General features: G+C 37.7%; 1 pseudogene; it reads left to right on the plus strand.

Moving 5' to 3' along the window:
* Window positions 1–2136: 2136 nt before the first annotated feature.
* Window positions 2137–3933, plus strand: LOC143661123 (la-related protein 1B-like; annotated as a pseudogene).
* Window positions 3934–21722: the final 17789 nt, after the last annotated feature.

Consider the following 21722-nt stretch of genomic DNA (forward strand, 5'->3'; position numbering starts at 1 on the left):
TAATTTTAGTTAAAGAAAGTAATAATGTTTATTAATATGTACATTTAAAAAAATCTGAAGACCAATAACCAAGCCATTTCCATGGTTTTCTTTAGGTAGTGAAAAAAATGGAAGACTTTCCACTTCTACATTGTGCAGTTCTGTAATGTTTGAATTTGTTTTCCAATGCCCATATATTACTTTTTCAATAGAAAAACCAATAAACATAAAATTCTAAAATGAACAAATAAAGTGTGCTTCCCTAAAAGTATCATCCCTGAAAAATATTCCATTATTGAGCCCAATTCCCTCTCACCTCAGGATAAGTTCCCTGCCTGAGTTGGAAGTGGAAGAGGCTTTCGTCATCCTTTTGTGATTGAGAGTCTCAATCTCAGTGTCCTGGCTTCCAAATATGAATCCTGAAGTTCTCTTCACCATTTCTCCCCAGAATATTCTAAAAGAGTTTGGAGCAAATAGGTCACTCAGAGGCTTCCTTAGTATCCCAGAAAGACAAGGGCCAAACTAATGGCCTCCACAGTGTATACATAAAGCAATTCATTGGCATACAATGAAAAAAAAATCAGAACTTTAACCTAAATATTTTAAATTAATTCTTTGTTAATTTCATTATTCAAGTTTTGTTTTATAGTTCTATCTTATACTATTGTTTATGTTCATATGTGTATTCTATACATATAATTCATAAGTGAACATATTCATATATTAAAGGAGGATGTTCAAAGTTTCCGTACTGATAGAGTATATGAGCAAAAAAGTTTAGCGGTCAATAATCTAGGTTACACTAATACAATAGAAAAAAATACAATAGAGAAAAAAGAATCAACAAAATAGGTGAGAAAACACAACAAAAGACAAATACAAGAGTCAACTCAGGGCCATGGTGGCTGAGCAGACAGACTTCTTGCCTGCCATGCCGGAGACCTGGGTTCGATCGCCCATGCAAAAAAAAAAAAAAGTCAGCTTAGTAGTAATAAAAGGTGGAAGGAAAAAGAAGAAAGTAAAAGACATAAGAAAATTATCTACACATACAGAAATCCAACTAAAATTTTAAAAGGGGAAAAATCATAATGGGTAGAGAAAGGGAGAGAAAATAAAAAGAAAAAATAATTCACAAGAAGACCTGAAAATTTAGAGACAAAATGAACTGCATTAGATCCTAAAAATAAAATGCCATAAGAGTTGGAATTCCAAATGTACCAAATCCCTACCTCTATATCCTCAGTGTTCAGCACAGTGCTTGGCACATAGTATACACTTAATGAACAAAGAAAGAAAAATTTTCCTTTCCTCTATTTTAAATTGAGCTGCTGAATACTTTATAGATTATGAGAAATAGAAAAGAAAAGAAATTGAAAAGAGAATGGAAATTTTGTGATGGTACATCTGCATTTTCAATTAAAAGCCCATTTATAAATCTAAGGATTCATTGGAGAATCTGAAGATATGACAGGTAATTATTTTTTTGCCAAACTATGGAAACACCCTCCATTCCTTTGCTGTTATATAAACAAAATAATTAAGAAAGAATATTTGCAAAGAATCTATAATTTAGAACTTCTAAAAATCTTTCTATAGCCAAAATAAAGGCACTTTACAGGATTAAAACAGTGCCCTTCCCCCACCCCACCCCTTCACTTTAAAGCTGAATTTATAGCTCTGGGGCTAGCAATTAAGTGGTTCATTAGTGAACTTCATGTTCTATAAATTGCATTTGAAAATGACACCTATTGCATCAGTGGTGTTAAGCCTATTGCTAATAATATCTTTTAATTATCTCATCTAGAATGTATGCAAGTTTTGCTAGAATTAAAAACAAAACAAAGCAAAACATAAGTATTCTGCCAGTAGTCACACTTTTACCAGGAGTATCAGGCACAGCTTCAGCTTATCCCTGAGTAGTGGATTTAGTTCCCCGGCAGCCTGTGGAATGATTCTAACAAGCCAATCACATCCTTCGGCAAGACCAAGGGGCAGAGATACATGAGGCGGCCCGCGCCTCTCTCAGTAGGCTAGAGGTCCTGCTCCAGAGCCCGCCCGCAGGGCCTCCGCCTCTGTCCCCCAGAGCTCAGTTCTAAGATTATAAAAGCAGGAAAAGTCAGGACAAAGAAATCCAACAAGGCTAGTGATTTCGGCGAAATGGCAAATAGGCCAATACCAGGCGAATTAGCGAGCACTGGATGTCAAGAGTATTATCAGCCAAGGAAATAAGAAGCCACAAAATAGAAAAGAAAAAGAAGAGAAGGTTGAAAACAAAACCCGGGAAGCAAAATTAAACGGTCTGGTGAGAATATCAGTGAAAATGAAGCTCAGTCAAGTCATCAACAAAAAAGAAATAACAAGCCCAAATGGGTACCACTCCACTTAGATGACGTAAGACCAGACGGTCAAGAGAGACCAGGACCCTGAAACAGCTCAAGATGTCAACTTGAAACAAAGAAGTCAGCACATAACAATGGGAGAAGTGATACAAGAAGATGGAGGCGAGATAGAGTAAAGAATGATGACTAGTAAGGGGTATGGTATGTATAATCTTTTTTTTTCTCTGTTATTGTTTTATTTTTTTTCTGTTGTCTTTTTTTAACTTTTTATTAATAAAAAAATTAACAAACAAAACATTTAGAAATCATTCCATTCTACACATATAATCAGTAATTCTTAATATCATCACATAGTTGCATATTCATCATTTCTTAGTACATTTGCATCGATTTAGAAAAAGAAATAAAAAGACAACAGAAAAAGAAATAAAATGATAATAGAGAAAAAAAACTATACGTACCACACCCCTTACCCCTCGCTTTCAGTTATCACTATTTCAAACTGAATTTATTTTAACATTTGTTCCCCCTATTATTTATTTTTATTCCATATGTTCTACTCTTCTGTTGATATAGTAGCTAAAAGGAGCATCAGACATAAGGTTTTCACATTCACAGAGTCTCATTGTGAAAGCTATATCATTGTTTCTGTTGTCTTTTTATTTCTTTTTCTAATTCGATGCAAATGTTCTAAGAAATGATGAATATGCAACTATGTGATGATATTAAGAATTACTGATTGTATATGTAGAATGGAATGATATCTTAATGTTTTGTTTGTTAATTTTTTTAATTAGTTAAAAAAGTTAAAAAAATAAAATAAAATAAAAAATAAAAAAAGAAAAGAATGATGACTAAGATGAAGTTTCTAGTGTGAGAAGTGAGGGTAGTAATATCAGAGGCTCATGTAGAGACCAAGGAAGAGAATGAGGATGGAGACAGGGGTGAGGCAGAGGGAATCCTTGGTTGCACTTTGATTATTCACGTGGTTATTGAGAACACAGTGAAAGCACTGATCAGCCATTTCAAGTAGAAGTTAATACCAGTATGATGTATTACTATGAGGATGGTACAGGCATACAGGTGTATCCAGTGGAAGAAGCATAGCTTAGAGAATATATTAAGAACTGAATTGAATATTACTTCAGTACAGAAAATTTGGAACGGGACTTCTTTCTTACAAGAAAGATAGATGAACAAGGTTTCTTGCCTATTTCCCTCATTGCTGTTTTCTAAAGTGTTCAGGCTCTTACTACAAACCTTAATCTCATTTTAGAGGAACTGAAAGATAGCACATAAGTGGAAATTGTAGGTGAGAGGATAAGAAAAAAGGTAGAACCAGAAGGATGGCCAATTTCTGGACCTCTTCCACATAGCGTGCCTCAAACAGATTTCTCTCAATGGATTCATTGCCCTGAGTTTGTACCAGCCCAGGCCTCTGGCTCACATACAGGTAGCATTTTAGTTTCTTCTAGAACAGACACCATAACAATATGCAATGCTTTTGGTCCAATTTTTTTCTTAGGGTATTTGTATTCAATAGGAAGATTAAAGATAATTAAATTATTTCAACGCTCTAAATTCTATCCATATTGACTCCTACGCAGAGCTGTAAGTTAAACAGGGATCTAAGAATTATGGGTAAATTATTAAACTTTCTCACTGGAGAAACCCCTGATACTCTCTCAAAAATTAGGGACTCTTGAGTCATTAGGCCAAGCCCTTGATCTCGAGTCTTGCTCTTATGAAATTAATTTCTATAGCAGAGAAACTAAACATAACTATAGTTATGCCCAAGAGTTACTTCCAGAAAACCTCTTTTGTTGCTCAGATGTGACCTCTCTCTCTTTCTCTCTCTCTCAGCACAACTCTGTAAGAAAACTCATATCCTCCCCACTACATGGGACATGACATCCAGGGGGGAAAGTCTCCTTGGCAACTTTTCCAGGGATGAGGCTGACCTGGCACTGTGGGATGGACAACACCTTCCTGACCAAAAGGGGGAAAAGAAGCATAACAAAATAAGGTATCAGTGGCTAAGAGAGTTCAAGTAGACTTGAGAGGCTATTTTGGAAGCTACTCTTATGCAAGCTTCTAGATATGAATAATTGCCACAATTTGCCAACCTCCAATAAATACCATTCTTGTAAACTCTAAAGAACACCTAGAGCTCTATCTGAGATTCTATAAAAGTTTCATGCATTAAGATTACTTTCCAGAAACCTACAGCCTCCAGAAGTGTTCCTAGGCCAGATAAGTCCTGAAACCCAGAGGGGCCAGTCTCTGCAAGACCATCACCTAGTTCCATCACCCATCCTATATTGTTGACACCCCTTTCCAACAGGGGCATAGCCCAAATACCCTTAAAGATTAGGAGAAGAATCAAAGAAGGAGGAGTTATAACAGAGAAGATAGGGTTTAACAAATGAGTATGACTGCTGAGTCATTACATTGGTATTTCTTTTAGTCTCCAGTGTCTTGGAGCAACTAGAAGAAACAATGAAAAATTGTGGGACTGTAACCCATACCAAACTTTGAAATCTGTTCTATAGCTACTTGTTACAATGTACTTTGAAATTTGTTGCTTTTTTGGTATATATGTTATATTTTACAACAAAAAATGTTAAAAAAAAAGAATTATGGGTAAAGCTCTTAAATCTATTTTTCTTTAATTATTTGTATATTTGTCTGGCACAGAGTTTCTACCATTTTAATCTTCTGTTTTCTCTTAATTTTACTAAATAATTAGATATATTGTGCCATTTGCCTCTAGTAAGATTGGGGATAATCTAGATATTTGGGGATAGTCTAGATATTTCTCTTTCCTTAAAAGAAAAATCTTATACTCAGGAATGAATAGGTTTCCTTCAAATTGATACCAATGTGCCTTGGTACATTTTCAAGCTTTGTCTTGAGAAGACACTCCCTACATTCTAAAGCAGATTTGGGGTTCTCTTGGGAAGTTGTTATAATTATGTATTCCAAAATTGGTTGTTTAACATTTCCAAAAGATGCTTTAATGTTAAGATATTTTTTTCCCTGGTTCATTTTTAAGACATTCCTTCTTGAAGAAAAATGTGCTTAAACTTTTTTTCAGGCAGGGTGATGGTCTACTAATGCTCTTGGATGTCATTTGATCAGAATATGCAATGGAATAGGTGACTCACTGAAATGTCAATATACATATTGAAACAAGTTGTGTTGCAGAAATGAAAGCAGCCAGGACTGTCTTCTGTGCAAGAATATCCACTCCAGGGAGGGCCATGGTGGCTCAGCAGGCAAGAATGCTTGCTTGCCATGCCAGAGGACCTGGGTTCGATTCCCGGTGCCTGCCCATGTAAAAAATAAATAAATAAATAAAAGAATATCCACTCCAATATGGAGCTAACCCTATGATGATGAGAACCAGAACAGGAGATTGCTATTGTTTTTACAGGAGCTGCCCATCTGTGTGTGCCACATGAGCTACTTTTATTCACCGTGGGCAAGTTAAATATTATTCTGGAAATAGTACAAGATCCTGTCTTTTGCTTCCATGTGTGTATATATCAATAATGCAGAAACCAAATTGTTAGGTCCTTTGCTATTTTGATTTGCCCTTCAATACTGTATATGCTGCATGCTCCGTATACATATGGCAACTCTGCATGTTGTCATAATTTTTCACATGGACTATAATATTTATTCATGTGGGCACTAAGATAAAAAATTTTAAAAATGCACGAAGGTATATTTTTCTTTACTCTTCAAAATGCATTTTTGTTGCATGAATATGAGAGAACTGCCCATCACAAAAGTACTGATAATGGCCATTCTCCCAGATACTATTATTTCATTTTTCTTTAATTGTCAGTCTTCTGTGCCTCTAGCCTGAGCAAGCAACTTGGGCAGATGTTTTAAAAGCTGAAGAAATGTAATGTTGTTGTAGGGCTTTAAAAAAAATTATGGCTCACTGTACAACTTAGTTTTATTTATTGTAAACTTGGGGTCCAAGATGACGTTTTTATGTTGCTTATGAACAGATATCTGGTAAGTTATATAAAATGGGAGATTCTTTTCCACAAGGCTTCAAAGATAGGTCATTGAAATTGATGATGCCTGTCTATTAACCATTAATGCATTATTAATAAAATTATAAGAATAAAGAACGAAGGGACATCCACCCTTTTGTTGGTACAAGGTCTTTGCCTCCCACGGCCCCTGCTGGTTGTCTCTATTCCCAAGAGCATGCCCACATGGCTCTGCATGGCAGGCAGTGTCCCCTCCCCCTGGCTGGGAGGATATGTGACTAATAAACTGCTTCCAGTCTCATCTGTCCAGGATTGAGTGCTGTGTGTTCAGTCATCCCCAGGACCAAAGGGCAGGAGTCCCTCTCACCAATAGTGTGAATCGGAGGCATTTAAAACAATAGTAAAAAGGACAAGAATTACTTCCATTTACCATGATTCTTGCAGGATGCCCGATGGTTACTCTTTTTAAAAATATCTAAAATGTCTTTAAAATTGTATACCATGCGATATGGCAATTCTACATTTAGGAATTTATTTTCACAAAATGATAAAAATTAGGTGCAAAGATTTAATTACAGAAATGCTCAATGAAGAATTATTTTTTAGAACAGTGCAAGGAACAGTCTAGATCCATACAGGAATGTTTAAATAAATAATGTTATGATCACAGACTGGAAACTAGGTAATATTAAAAAAGAATTGTGTAAAAATGTTAATGACATAAAAACATTTCCATGTAATGTTATAAGGTGTTATATGATATATGCAACAATAATATAATTATATATAACAATAATATATTATTTTTGCTTGAGTATCAACTGTGGGAAAATGTCAGTAATGACAAAATGAAGAGAGACTCACGGTGAGCCCTGACTTTGCCTTAACTCTGGTCAAGAAACTTGGCCATGCTGTACCTCCAATTACAAGGTTGCTCTGAATCAAATAATAGATGTAAATCCCTGTGCTGGTTTGAAAGGAAGTATGCCCCCTAGAAAAGCCATGTTTTAATCAAAATCCCATTTCATAAAGGCAGAATAAACCGTATTCAATACTATATGCTTGAAACCATAATCAGATCATCTCCCTGGATGATGTGATTTAGTAGAGTGGTTGTTAAACTGGATTGGGTGATGACATGTCTCCACCCATTTGGGTGGGTCTTGATTGGTTTATTGGAGTCCTATAAAAGAGGACTTTTATTTTAGAGAACGGGAGATTCAGAGAGAACAGAGCAGAACGACATAACCATGAGAAGCAGAGTCCACCAGCCAGCAATCTTTGGAGATGAAGAAGGAACATGCCTCCCGGGGAGCTTCATGAAATAGGAAGCCAGGAGAGAAAGTAGCAGATGATGCCTTGCTCACCATGTGCCCTTCCAGCTGAGAGAGAAACTTGCTCACCATGTGCCTTCTCAGATGAGGCAGAGACCCTGAACTCCATCGGTCTTCTTGAATCAAGGTATCTTTCCCTGGATGCCTTTGATTGGACAATTCTATAAGACTTGTTTTAATTGGACATTTTCTCAGCCTTAGAACTGTAAACTAGCAGTTTATTAAATTCCCCCCCTTTTTTTTCTAGTAGTTTTATTTTATTTTATTTTATTTACATGGGCAGGCACCGGGAATCAAACCTGTGTCCTCTGGCGTGGCAGGCGAGCATTCTTGCCTGTTGAGCCACCGTGGCCCGCCCTTAAATTCCCCTTTTTAAAAGCCATTCTGTTTCTGGTATATTGCATTCCATCAGCTAGCAAACTAGAACAATCCCTTTGTAAACTGTAAAGCACTACATAAATTTGTGTAGTTGTTATTTATATAGTCCTTGAAAACTTGGAGGAATGCCATCATCACATTAAGACTTTAGAAGACAGAGGTTCTGTCTTAGTTTGCCAGTCTGCTATTACAAATGTCACACATTGGGTTGGCTGAAACATCAAGCATGTATCAGCTCACAGACCAAAGCTCACTTCTTGATTTTGGCTAGAAGTGAAAAATCAAGGCATTGCCCTATAAGATTTTTTACTGTTCTCCTGCATATGTGTTAATCTCATGAATCAAGCATTCAATACATTATCCTAAATGTGTGTAAGCATCCAGTTATAAGAATCTCAAGCAGTGAATAAAAAAAAGTCTTAAAAGTTTTAAGGAGGAGAACGCAGCCAAGATGGTGGCTAAGCAATACACCCGTTTTAGTTCGTCCTCCAGAACAACTACTAAATAACCAGAAACAGTACAGCTTCTGGGGCCACATCAGTGACCGGACACACAGCGTACCCCAGTCTGGACCAGCTGGACCAGCTGCAAGTACCCAGAACTGCGAGTTCCCCAAGCCGCCGTGGCCGGTGCCCCTCCCCCATAGGCTGCTTCCCAGAAGGGAAAGGAAAGAGACTTTACCAGCAGCAGGGGCTGAGCCCGACCAAACACCAATTGTGGAATTAATTAACAAATTCTGACGACTAAAAATAGGCCCCCAGCTCAGATGAACCTGGCCAAAGTGGAGGCAGCTCATTGGGCTAACGGAAAAAGAAAAAAAGAAAAGAAACAGAGGTTTTTGTGGCTGTGTTTCTACAAAGGCTTGACTGCCTTTGGATACAGTGGCAGGACTTCTCAGACTGCAACTGCCCTAGGCATAGGCAGAAACAAGCTCGTTTGAGGGCTTGTCTAGAGCCTGTGCCTTTCCCGGGGAGGGGTATAGCCCAACTCAGGTGGAATCCCTTCCTTGTGGAATTCAGACACCAGAGTTTGGTAATTTGGAGCCACTGAATCCAGCCTACAACCTCTCTTCTATCTCCACCACATCCCCAGCAGGGAGATTTCGTCAAAGTTAAAGGTACCGCATCACCCTATGCTGGTGGGACCTGCAGGCAGACAAGCGCCACAGACTGGGCAAGATAAGAGAAACAGAGTCCAGAGACTTCACAGGAAAGTCTTTCAACCTGCTGGGTCTCACTCTCAGGGAAAACCGACGCACATGACTCTTTCTCCCTGATAGGAGGCCAGTTTGATCTAGGAAAATCTGGCTGGGGTCTATAATACCTATGTAGAACCTCTTAAGGGTGAGGGGAAAAAGGCACCATACAAGCAGGGCAAGAAACAAGAAAACAAGAACTGAAAAATTCTCCCCTGTTGAACAAAACCTAAGCTAGAGGTCCAGAAAAAGCTGAACTGAATGTCAAAAAACAGATAGACAACAAATTCATTCAGCAAGAAAACCCTAGGTAAAAGAAGTGAAAGCAATCTCCAGAATAAACTAACTAAGGTAATTAAATGTCTAGACGCCAGCAAAAAATAACAAATCACACCAGAAAAATTGAAGATATGGCCCAGTCAAAGGAACAAACCAACAATTCAAATGAGATACAGGAGCTGAAACAATTAATTCAGAATATACAAAGAGACATGAAAAACCTCATCAAAAACCAAATCAATGAATTGAGGGAGGATATAAAGAAGGCAAGGAATGGACAAAAAGAAGAAATCGAAAGTCTGAAAAAACGAATCACAGAACTTATGGGAATGAAAGGCACAGTAGAAGAGATGAAAAAAAAGCTTTAAGGAGAAGATTGAAATAATATAATATTTTGAAATAAATGAGAGAAACTGCAAGCCTGAAGGAATCCACATTGTCCACATTCAGGAGCAACACAGAGAAAAGAAAAGAAAAGAAAAGAGAGCTTTCCTATAGCATTTATCTGCTTCAGACTGGAATTGGTAAACTCTTGCAAGAGATTAAAGATAAAGATAATTAAAAGCAATGTGCAGTGCAATTGGATAGTATTTTGTGGACTTCAGGCTCATTAGAAACCATATAAGCAGCTTCTTTAAGAAAGGAGGAAACTGGGAAAGAGAAGAGAAGTTGGATTTCTATTTTAAGCCAGTTTAGTGGGCAGAACAAAAACACAGAACAAAAAGTCACTGTAATCAATTTCCAGTGTCACAACATTTCAGTCTAAAAATGATGATGTCCTCCTTTCCTTCTACCTCTTCTCAATAATTCAAAAGCCACAACACTTCACCACACCCATTTCCAGCAAGTGTGTTTGAACCATGGCGATCCACTAGGGGAAATAACTTATTACCTCCCATCTCAGGTCTACATAGAAAATGAAAAACTTCTCTATGGCAAAAATGAACTAAATTCAAAGACAATTGACCAGTATGTCATTGGAATATGTGACCTCTTATAATAATATATCAAAAGCTCTTACAAATTAATTAGAAAAATGAACACCCAAATAAAAAATGATCAAAGGATATGAAAAGATAATGCAGGAAGAAATATAAAGGCTAATGAACATGACACAATGATCAATTTCATTCCTGAAAAAATGTAAATTAAAATTAGGTATCATTTTAACCTAGTAGATTGTCAAATATTGTTTTAAAAGATTGAAAAAAATAGGTCCAGTAATTTTCCCTTTGGGAATTTATTCAAGGGAAATAGTGTTCAAAAATACTCACACACAGAGTGCATGGGTAGTTCAGTAGTAGGATTCTCGCCTGCCATCCAGGAGACGCGGGTTTGATTTCCTGGCCCACACACTCCAAAAACCGATAAACAAAAATATTCAACAAATGGTGCTTCAATAATGTCATATTCACATGGAAAAGAAAAAGATGTGACCCCCACCGCAGAACATATCAAGATGCCGTGTAAAATGCTCCAGGATGCCATTCTTCCATGGAATCTTTGAACAACTAGCAAAAATTGGAAGGGCTACCTTCCTCAGAACACTAAAAAACAGCTGAAGGATTGCAATAACTGGGTGGGTGCTGAATCAAGAAGACACAGCTTTAAAAAACGTAGGAGAAGTTCACCACACACTTGCTTGGGCCCCCCATTCCTTCCCTGGCATGGTATGGAGGCAGCCTGTGCTCTCATTGTGGGTCTCTGACCAGATTCCAGGGTTGGAGCAGAGGAACCTCTGTGCACATACTGAGGTGCTTGAATGTCATTGGTAGTCTAAAAACTGAACCAGGAAACCAGTCTCCAGCTCTCCCTCCCACAACTTGCCCTGTAGGCCGAAGCAGCTTTTGGACAACTAAAGCAGAGTAAAAGACATTAGGTCAAAGCAGCCTGGGGCAAAGGTTACTCGCTTTAAGACACACAGTTGAGCAACCAGGAAGGGAAGAAAGTCTATTTTATAGGGAGTAGAAAAAGAAAGTTGATTTTATATTCTTGTAAATGGGGGAATTCCTAAAGTAACTGAACAGGCACAAGGCCAGGACAAGAAATGGACTCAAGAAAGACGGCAGGGACCTTGTGCTTCACGGTCACCTTGGGCTGATCTTCTTGATTGGAGGACTAAATTCTGGAGAACACCAGGCAAGGCAGAGCCCACTAGCAAAGACTGTAGAGGTAATTTTTTAAAAAACTTTTTTATTGTAAAATATAACATATACAAAGCAAAGAAAGAAAAGGGCAATAATTTTTTTCATCACATAGTTGTATATTCATCATCATGATCATTTCTTAGTACATTTGCATTATTTCAGAAAAAGAAATAAAAAGAAAACAGAAAAAAAAATCATACATACCATACCCTTTATCCCTCCCTTTCATTGATCACTAGCATTTCAATCTACTAAATTTATTTTAACATTTGTTCCCCCTATTATTTATTTATTTTTATCCTTATGTTTTACTCATCTGTCCGTAAGGTAGATAAAAGAAGCATAAAACGGAAGGTTTTCATAATCACACAGTCACATTGCGAAAGCTATATCATTATACAATCATCTTCAAGAAACATGGCTACTGGAACACAGCTCTACATTTTCAGGCAGTTCCCTCCAGCCTCTCTGTTATACCTTAACTAAAAAGGTGGTATCTATTTAATGCATAAGAATAACCTCCAACTCTGTTTGGAATTTCTCAGCCATTAGCACCTTATTTTGTCTCATATCTCTCGTTCCCCTTTCGGTCAAGAAGTTTTTCTAATCCCTTGGTGCTTGAGTCCCAGTTCATTCTAGGATTTCTGTCCCATGTTGCCAGGAACGTCCACAACCCTGGGAGTCATGTCCCACATAGAGAGGGGGAGGGCAGTGTGTTTGCTTGTCATGTTGGCTGAGAAAGAGAGGCCACCTCTGAGGAACAAAAGAGGTTCTCTTGGGGGTGACTCTTAGGCCTAATTTTAAGTAGGCTTAGCCTGTCCTTTGTAGGGTTAAGTTTCACATGCACAAACCCCAAGATTGGGAGCTCAGCCTATTGCTTTGGTTGTCGCCACTGCTTGTGAGATGAAAGGTATTTTTTTTTTTTGCATTGCCTCCTTTTTTTCCCCCTCGTACACCGTGTTATTTATTAACAAATTTGAAACATTTTGCTAATAAAATTCTTGTCTCTGATTATTTTAGTGTGTCAGTTTGCAAACTGCTGGAATGCAATATACCAGAACTGGTACGGCTTTTGAAAAGGGGAATTTAATAAGCTGCAAGTTTATAGTTCTAAGGAAGTGAAAATGTCCAAATTTAGGGCACCGATAAGAGATTACCTTCACTCAGGAAAGGCTGATTGGTCAGGAACACCTCTTTCAGCTGAGAAGTCATGTGCCTGGCATCTGCTCAGCTCCATTGCTTTCAACTCTGTTCCTGTGGGGATTCCTTACTTTGCTTCCCTGGGGCAGGCTTTCATTTCTTGGCTTCCCTTTGCTCTCTCCAGGTTCTGGCTTGCTTAACATCTCACGGCTAATGTCTGCTGGGCTCCAAGCATCTCCAAATGTCTGTGTCTCTGTTCTCCACATGTCTGTATCTATGTCAGCTCTGCTGTGAAGTTTCTGTTGGCAACAGAAACTGCTGTGAAGTTTCTGTTGGCTGTCATTTTTGTCAGCTCTGCATTTCTTTAGGCTCTGAGTGCTCTCAGCTTTCTCCAAAATGTTTCCTCTTTTAAAGGACTTCAGTAACTAATCAAGACCCACCTGGAATGGATGGAGCCACATCTCCATCTAATCAAAAGTCACATCAGCAATTGGGTGTGTCACATCTTTGTGGGATAATCTAATCAAAAGATCCCAACCTACAGTGTTGAATTAGGGTTAAAAGAAATGGCTGCTCCCACAAGATTGGATTAGGATTATAACATGGCTTTTCTAGGGTACATAATACTTTCAAACTGGCACATCTAACAACAAACTTTTACTCAAAATATTTCACTGTGAAGGCGTGTTGCAACTCGAATATCATCTTTATTAATGAATTGACTTACATAAAGTAAATCTTACTCTTAAAATGGCAGATTTGGTGACCAAAAAGTGATTTAACAAAAGCTTCTCCCTCCTCATACCAACCCTTGAGACCATCTGAATTAAGCAGAGCTGTGGGCTGTGGGCCTAGACTGAAGGAGAAGGGAAGGAGCTGTAACTCATTCCTAACCAACTGAAACAGACTAAGAAGACACTCTGAACTTACACTTAGAAAGAAAACTACAAAAAGATGAGTTTACTGGGCAGCTTTAGGAGGGTGCAGACTGGATGAATTGGACAGAGCAAGTTCATCATTATTGCCAATATGCTTTTCTAAGATATGACATCCTAATAGGATGAGCTACAAAATTAGTTCCTTTCCATCTTTCCCTTCTCACCTGTTGGCCCGCCTGCAGTAGCTTTGGGAGACATCTTGAGCTTTTCATATTCTGCTGATTTATTTTTGCATTACTCTATTGATGAATTAAATATAAAAACATGCTTCTCTCCCTGACTCCCTTAAAAAATGTATATGTGTGTCTGTTTGGGGAGAGTAGATTTGGGTTGTTAAATCCGAGTAAGAATTATGCCTCCCTATAACTCTCTGCCTTTTGCTGTAGTTTGATCTTGGTCTTAAAGATTAATGAATCTTGCTTTCTGCTTCATTAAAACAGGAAGTTCTTTTATTCTTTCTGAGGAGCTGGAACATGTGACTAGAGAACTTTGGGAAAAGGTTGGCAAAGCTGAGACAGGAATGTTGTCTCTAAAAGCTGTAGCTCTTGGTTTTAGGCATTTCAGTAAGAGACTTTCCTCCCCTGTTTCTATGTACATTCAAGCAAAATGAAAGCAGAAGAACCCCAAAGGTTGTCTTGGGATGACTTAGGCATCCACTAGCAGCACAGACCCCAGAGGTCTACTACTTAAGGAGAGGGACAGTGACACAAAGGGTTTCCTTCTTGCCTGTTACTCACATCAACCACTTTCAGAAAAATGGGAGGGACATTTTTATTGGTAGATAAGAATTAAGTCTCCAGACCCCTCCTGACACTGTCATTACAGCCCATGAATTTTTATGATCTCTAAACCAGGGCGGCTTTGTAGAAAGGGGCAGAACCCCAGAGGAGAAGTCAGGGTCTAGAGGTCATCCTACTGGCACTTAGGGCCTCACCTCAGACTCTGAATCATCTTTCTGGTGTTGACTATGCCTTGGCTTTAGCCATAATGTCTGACCTTGGAGTGAGAGCAGTACTCTGACCTCCAGCAAACAAAGAATGGGGCAGGATAGGGAGTGGAGGATTCTACACAAGTAGGGGATCCCACTTTTCCTTTCATTAAAGGAAAGTAATTTTTAACATGATCCCTGTGACTTACCAAGATAGGATCCTATTGCATTCCTAGAAATCTACATCTTCTAATGCCCCAATCCTTTCCTTTACTCCCATCCCATATGCTTTCTCATCCCTGCACTGAGCATGCAGAGCCAACGCAATCCTTCTTGTAAGTTGTGGACTAAAGTGGTTTGCACATAGAGTCCAGTAGAATAACAGAAGTAGACCTAAGAGACAAAGGAAATCCTGTCTTTCTCAGGTCTGCTCATGTGAATCCACACAATTGGCTTTAGACTCTATCCATAAACTTTTTTTTTTTTTTTTTTTTTTTTTTTTTTAAAGGAAAGACAGAGAGAAGGAAGGAAGGATAGAAGGAAGGAAGAGAGGAAGAAAGGGAAACATCTTTTAAACATTTTCTTGTTTTATTGTATTTTTGTTTCTCCGTTTTCGTTACATGGGCTGGGGCCGGGAATCGAACCGAGGTCCTCCGGCATAGCAGGCAAGCACTTTGCCCGCTGAGCCACCGCGGCCCGCCCTCTATCCATAAACTCTTTGCAAATGCCATGTGTTCTAGTTTGCTAGCTGCTGAAATGCAACATACCAGAAACGGAATGGCTTTTAATAGGGGAATTTAATAAGTTGCTAGTTTACAATTCTAAGGCCAAGGAAATGTCCCAATTAAAACAGGTCTATAGAAATGTCCAATCTAAGGCATCCAGGGGTGCCAAGATACCTTGGTTCAAGAAGGCCGATAAAGTTCAGGGTTTCTCTCACAAGTGGAACGGCACATGGCAAACACAGTCACAGTTTCTCTCATCTGGAAAGACACATGGTGAACACTGTTAGGGTTCCTCTCTCATCTGGAAGGGCACATAGTGAGCATGGTGTCATCTGCTAATTTCTTCTCCTGGCTTCCTATTTCATGAAGCACACTGGGAGGCATTTTCTTTCTTCATCTCCAAAGGTTGCTGACTGGTGGACTCTGTTTCTTGTGGCTATGTCATTCTGCTCTGCTCTGCTCTCTCTGAATCTCTTTCATTCTCCAAAATAGTTCCTCTTTTATAGGACGCCAGAAACTTATCAAGACCCACCCAAATGGGTGGAGACATGTCATCACCTAATCCAGTTTAACAACCACTCTTGATTACATCACTTCTCCAGGGAGATGATCTAATTACAGTTTCAAACATACAGTATTGAATAGGAATTATTCTGCCTTTACAAAATGAGATTTAGATTAAAACATGGCTTTTCTAAGGGACATACATCCTTTCAAACAAGCGCACCATGTCTTCCCAGGAAATTCAGTTTTCCTATTTTTCATTTCCTGCTTCGTGGCTCTTTAGCTTAAGCAAAGGTACCTCCTTTGTTTTTCTTAGCTCCTGGAACTCAAGGAAATCTCTGTAATATCACTATCAGAATACAAACTCAAGGAACAGACAGCTCAGGTACCAAATCCGAGAGTTAATATTTTATTAATATGAAGAGTGTGCAACAGAAACTTACAAGACAAACAAAGATATAGGAAATTATGGCTCATCCAAAGGAATAAGATGAAAGCCTAGAAACCATCCGTTAAGAAGACCAGACTTTGGACATACTGGATAAAGACTTAAAAAAAAAAAAAAAAGAACATCCTCAATAAGCTCAAGAGGACAAAGGAAGACACAGAAAAAGAACTAAAGGATATCAGGAAAACAATGAATGAATAATATGAGAATTCTTTAAAGAAAAAGAAATTTTAAAAAGGAATGAAATAGAAATACTGTAGTTGAAGACCATGCTTAATGAAATGAAAAATTCCCCAGAGGGCTACAATAGCAGATTGAAGCTGACAAAAAAAAAGAATCAAAGACAAGACATTGAAATGATTCAGTTGAAGATAAGAGAGAAAAACATAATTAAAAAACACAAACAGACCTAAGAGACCTGTGAAACACCATCAAGCATACCAAGATATCATTGTGGGAGCACGGAAAGTACAGAAAAAGAGAAAGGGGCAGAAGGAGTATTCAAATGAATAATAGCAGAAAATGTCCTCAATTTAAAGAAAGACATGAATATGAACATTCAAAATCCCATCAAATCCCAAACAGGATTAACTTGAAGAAAACCATACTGAGACACATAGTAATCAAATTGTCTAATGTCAAGGACAAGAGAGGTCCAACAAGATTAAGTGCCAATTTCTCATCAGAAACCATGGAGGCAAGAAGGCAGTGGAGTGAAATATTTAAAGTACTGGGAGAAAACAATTGTCAAACAAGAATTTTAATATAATAAGTCTTCTTTCATGAGGGGAAGATTAAGACATTCCCTAATAAACAAAAGCTGAGAGAACTGGTCTCCATTAGACCTGCCCTACAAGAAATGCTAAAGCAAGTTCTTCAGATGGAAAGGAAAGGACAATACACAGTGGACTGAAGCAACATAAAGAAATAAAGACCTCCATTAAAGCCAATAATATGTAATTATAAATACCAGTATGATTATATTGTATTTTTTGTTATGTAACTTCACTATTTATTTCTTTCAGGTTCTAAAATGCAAATGCATTAAATGTAATTATAAATCTATGGTTCTGGATATACAAAGTATAAAAATATAATTTGTTACAAATACAACAAAAAGATAGATGGACAGAAGGGTACAGGAACAGTGTATGTGAATGCTATAAAAATAAGTTGATTTCAAAACCAACATGATAGTTGTGGATTTAAGATGTTACATTGAAGCCCCATGGTAACCACAAAGGAAATATATGAAAAATATATACAGAAAAAATGAGAAGGGACTTAAAGTAGTACACTACAAAAAAATCAAATCAATATTGAAGTAGGCATTAATAGAAGAATTGAGGGACAAAAAAATGTATAAGACATACAAAGGCCAAATAGCAAAATGCCAGAGGAGAGTCCTGTATCAGTAGTTATTTTAAATAGAAATGTATTAAACTCCCCAGTCAAAAGGCAGAGATTAGTAGAATGAATAAAACAAACAATGACAACAAAACAACATGACCCAACTGTTTGTTCTTTATAAGAGACTCAGCTAATTCAAAGATACAGGTAGGGGCGGGCCACGGTGGCTCAGCAGGCAAGAACGCTTGCCTGCCATGCCGGAGGACCTGGGTTCGATCCCCGGTGCCTGCCCATGTTAAAAAAAAAAACAAAAACAAAGATACAGGTAGGCTGAAAGTGAAAGGATGAAGAAAAATATTTGATGCAAATAGTAACCAAAAGAGTGCTGGGATGGCTATAATAATATCAGATAAAAAGACTTTAAGTCAAAAACTCTTGTAAGGGACAAAGAAGGACATTATATACTGATAAAGGGGTCAGTTCAATAGGAGGCCATAACAATTATAAAGATACATGCACTTAATGACAGAGATCCAAAATATATGAAGCAAATATTGAAAGATCTGAAGGGAGAAATGGCTGCTCTAAATTAATAGTAGGAGACGTCAATTCAGCACTTTCAATAATGGTAGAACATCAAGACAGAAGACCAATAAAAAAATAGAAGACTTGAATGGAACTCTCTAGTAACTAAACTTAATAGACATATATAGAACACTTCACCCAAAATCAGCAGAATACATATTCTCTTCTAGTGCTCATGGGTCATTCTCCAGGATAGACCATATTTTAGGCCACAAAAGAAATCTCAATAAATTAAAAAATATTGAAACATACAATGAATGAATATCACCAACTTCACCAACCACAGTGGGTGAAGCTAGAAATCAGTAGAAGAGGGAGAACTGGAAAATTCACAAATATGTGGAAATTAAACAACACTTTTTTTTCTATTATCAAATTTTTAAAAAATTAAAAAAAATTTAAAACATAACAACATACAAATATGAACATTCTTACTATATAATCATTCCATTCTTGGTATATAATCAATAACTCACAGTATCATTACATAGTTGTATATCCATCACCATGATCATTTCTTAGAAAATTTGCATCAATCCAGAAAAATAAATAAAAAGAAAAAAGAAAAAAATTCGTGCATACCATACCCCTTCCCTGTCCCCCCACTGCTCACCAGCATTTCAATTAACTAAATTTATTTTAACATTTGTTCCCCCTATTATATATTTATTTTTAATCCATATGTTTTACTCATCTGTCCATCAGGTAGATAAAAGGAGCATCAGAAACATGATTTTCACAATCCCATTCTAGGATTTCTGTCCCATGTTGCCAGGAAGGTCCACACTCCTGGGAGTCATGTCCCACATAGAGAGGGGGAGGGCAGTGTGTTTGCTTGTCGTGTTGGCTGAGAGAGAGAGGCCACATCTGAGCAACAAAAGAGGTTCTCTGGGAGTGACTCTTAGGCCTAATTTTAAGTAGGCTTAGCCTATCCTTTGTGGGGATAAGTTTCATAAGAAACCCCAATACTGAGGACTCAGCCTATTGCTTTGGTTGTCCCCACTGCTTGTGAGAATATCAGGAATTCTCCACATGGGGAAGTTGGATTTTCTCCCTTTCTTGCCATTCCCCCAAGGGGACTTTGCAAATGCTTTTTTATTCACTGTTCAAAGTACTCTGGGATTTATTGGGGCATCACTCTGGGTAAACCTACAAAATCTAACGCCCTACTCAAGGTTCCATGTACTTATGGTGTTCAGTTGAACTGTCCACATAAGTTATATTAGGAAATGCACTAGTCAAAATACAAATTTTGTACCAAATAAACATTTTTTGCTTTAGTCTCACACATAAGTTAAAGTTTTAAATTATGAATTACCATCTATTTTCAACACCCTGCAGTATTGACATCCCTTTGTCCTTCCTCATGCAAATACATTTTTAAATTTGTACCTCTAGTCACTATCATTATACACTCTAGGCATTCCTAGATTATACCATCTCAGTCTTTTTTATCTATCTTTCCTTCTGGTTTCATTTGTGCCCCCAGACCTCCTCCCTTTATCATTCTCACATTCAGCTTCATTCAGTGTACTAACCTTATTGTATTATAGTTAGGTAGTATTATGATATCCATTTTTGAATTTTTACAATCAGTCCTGTTACACAATCTGTATCCCTTCAGCTCCAATTACCCAATATCTACCCTATTTCTATCTCCTGATGGTCTCTGTTCTTAACTGAAATTCTCCAAGTTCATTCATTAATGTTAGTTCATATCAGTGAGACAAATGACACACTCTTAAACAACCAAAGGGTCAAAGAAGAAATCTCAAGGGACTCTTTTTTTAAAATTTTTTATTAATTAAAAAAAAATTACAAGAAACACAAACATTCCCAACACATACACTCAGCAATTCACAATATCATCACATAGTTGCATATTCATCATCATGATCATTTCCCAGAACATTAGCATCAATTCAGAAAAAGAAACAAAAAGACAACAGAAAAATATAACAAACAGAAAAAAAAAATTTTACAGGACATACCCCTTACTGATCCCTTTCATTGATAACTAGCATTTCAAATCTATTTTAACATTTGTTCCCCCTATTATTTATTTTTATTGCATGTGTTCCTCTCATCTGTTGACAAGGTAGGTAAAAGGAGCATCAGACACAAGGTTTTGACAATCACACCGTCACATTGGGAAAGCTATATCATTATACAATCATCATCAAGAAACATGGCTACTGGAACACAGCTCTACATTTTCAGGCAGTTCCCTCCAGCCTCTCTATTACATCTTGGATAACAAGGTGATATCTACTTAATGCATAAGAATAACCTCCAGGATAACCTCTCGACTCTGTTTGGAATCTCTCAGCCATTGACACTTTGTCTCATTTCACTCTTCCCCCTTTTGGTCGAGAAGCTCTTCTCAATCCCTCCATGCTGGGTCTCAGCTCATTCTAGAGTTTTTCTCAATCCCTTGATGCTGAATCTCAGCTCATCTGGGATTTCTGTCCCACGCTGCCAGGAAGATCCACACCCCTGGGAGTCATGTCCCACATAGACAGGGGGAGGGTGGTGAGTCTGCTTGCTGTGTTGGCTGGAGAGACAGTCCACATCTGCGCAACAAAAGAGGTTCTCTTGGGGGTGACTCTTAGGCTTAATTTTAAATAGGCTTGACCTATCCCCTGTGGGGTTAAGTTTCATATGAACAAACCCCAAGACTGGGGGCTCAGCCTATAGCTTTGGTTGTCCACACTGCTTGTGAGAATATCAAGAATTCAACTTGGGGAAGTTGAGTTTTCCCCCATTCTCACCATTCCCCAAAGGGGACTTTGCAAATACTTTTCCACTCATTGATCAAATCACTCTGGGATTCATTGGGGCATCACTCTGGACAAACCAACAAAATCTCATGTGCTACTTGAGATTCTAAGTACTTATGACATTCAATCAAACTATTTACATGAGTTATATTAGGAAATGCTCTAGTCAAAATCTAAATTTTGTAACAAATAAACACTTTTTGCTTTAGTCTCACACATAAGGTGACATTTTAAAGTATTAATTATCATCTATTTTCAGCACCCTGCAATAATGGCATTCCTTTGTTCTTCCTCATGCCAAAACATTTTTAAAATTTGTACATTGTACATTTCACTATTATTATACACTCTAGGCATTCCTAGATTATACCATCTCGATCTTTAACATCTATCTTTCTTTCTGATTTCATTTATGTCCCCAGCCCTCCTCCCTCTATCATTCTCACATGCAGCTTCATTCAGTGTTTTAACATAATTACATTGCAGTTAGGTAGTATTGTGCTGTCCATTTCTGAGTTTTTGTATCCAGTCCTGTTGCACAGTCTGTATCCTTTCAGCTCCAATTACCCACTATCTTACCCTATTTCTATCTCCTGATGGTCTCTGTTATCAACAACATATTCCAAGTTTATTCACTAATGTCAGTTCATATCAGTGAGGCCA

This window comes from Tamandua tetradactyla, chromosome 17 (assembly GCF_023851605.1).
Source record: "Tamandua tetradactyla isolate mTamTet1 chromosome 17, mTamTet1.pri, whole genome shotgun sequence".
In the NCBI taxonomy this organism is placed as follows: domain Eukaryota; kingdom Metazoa; phylum Chordata; class Mammalia; order Pilosa; family Myrmecophagidae; genus Tamandua; species Tamandua tetradactyla.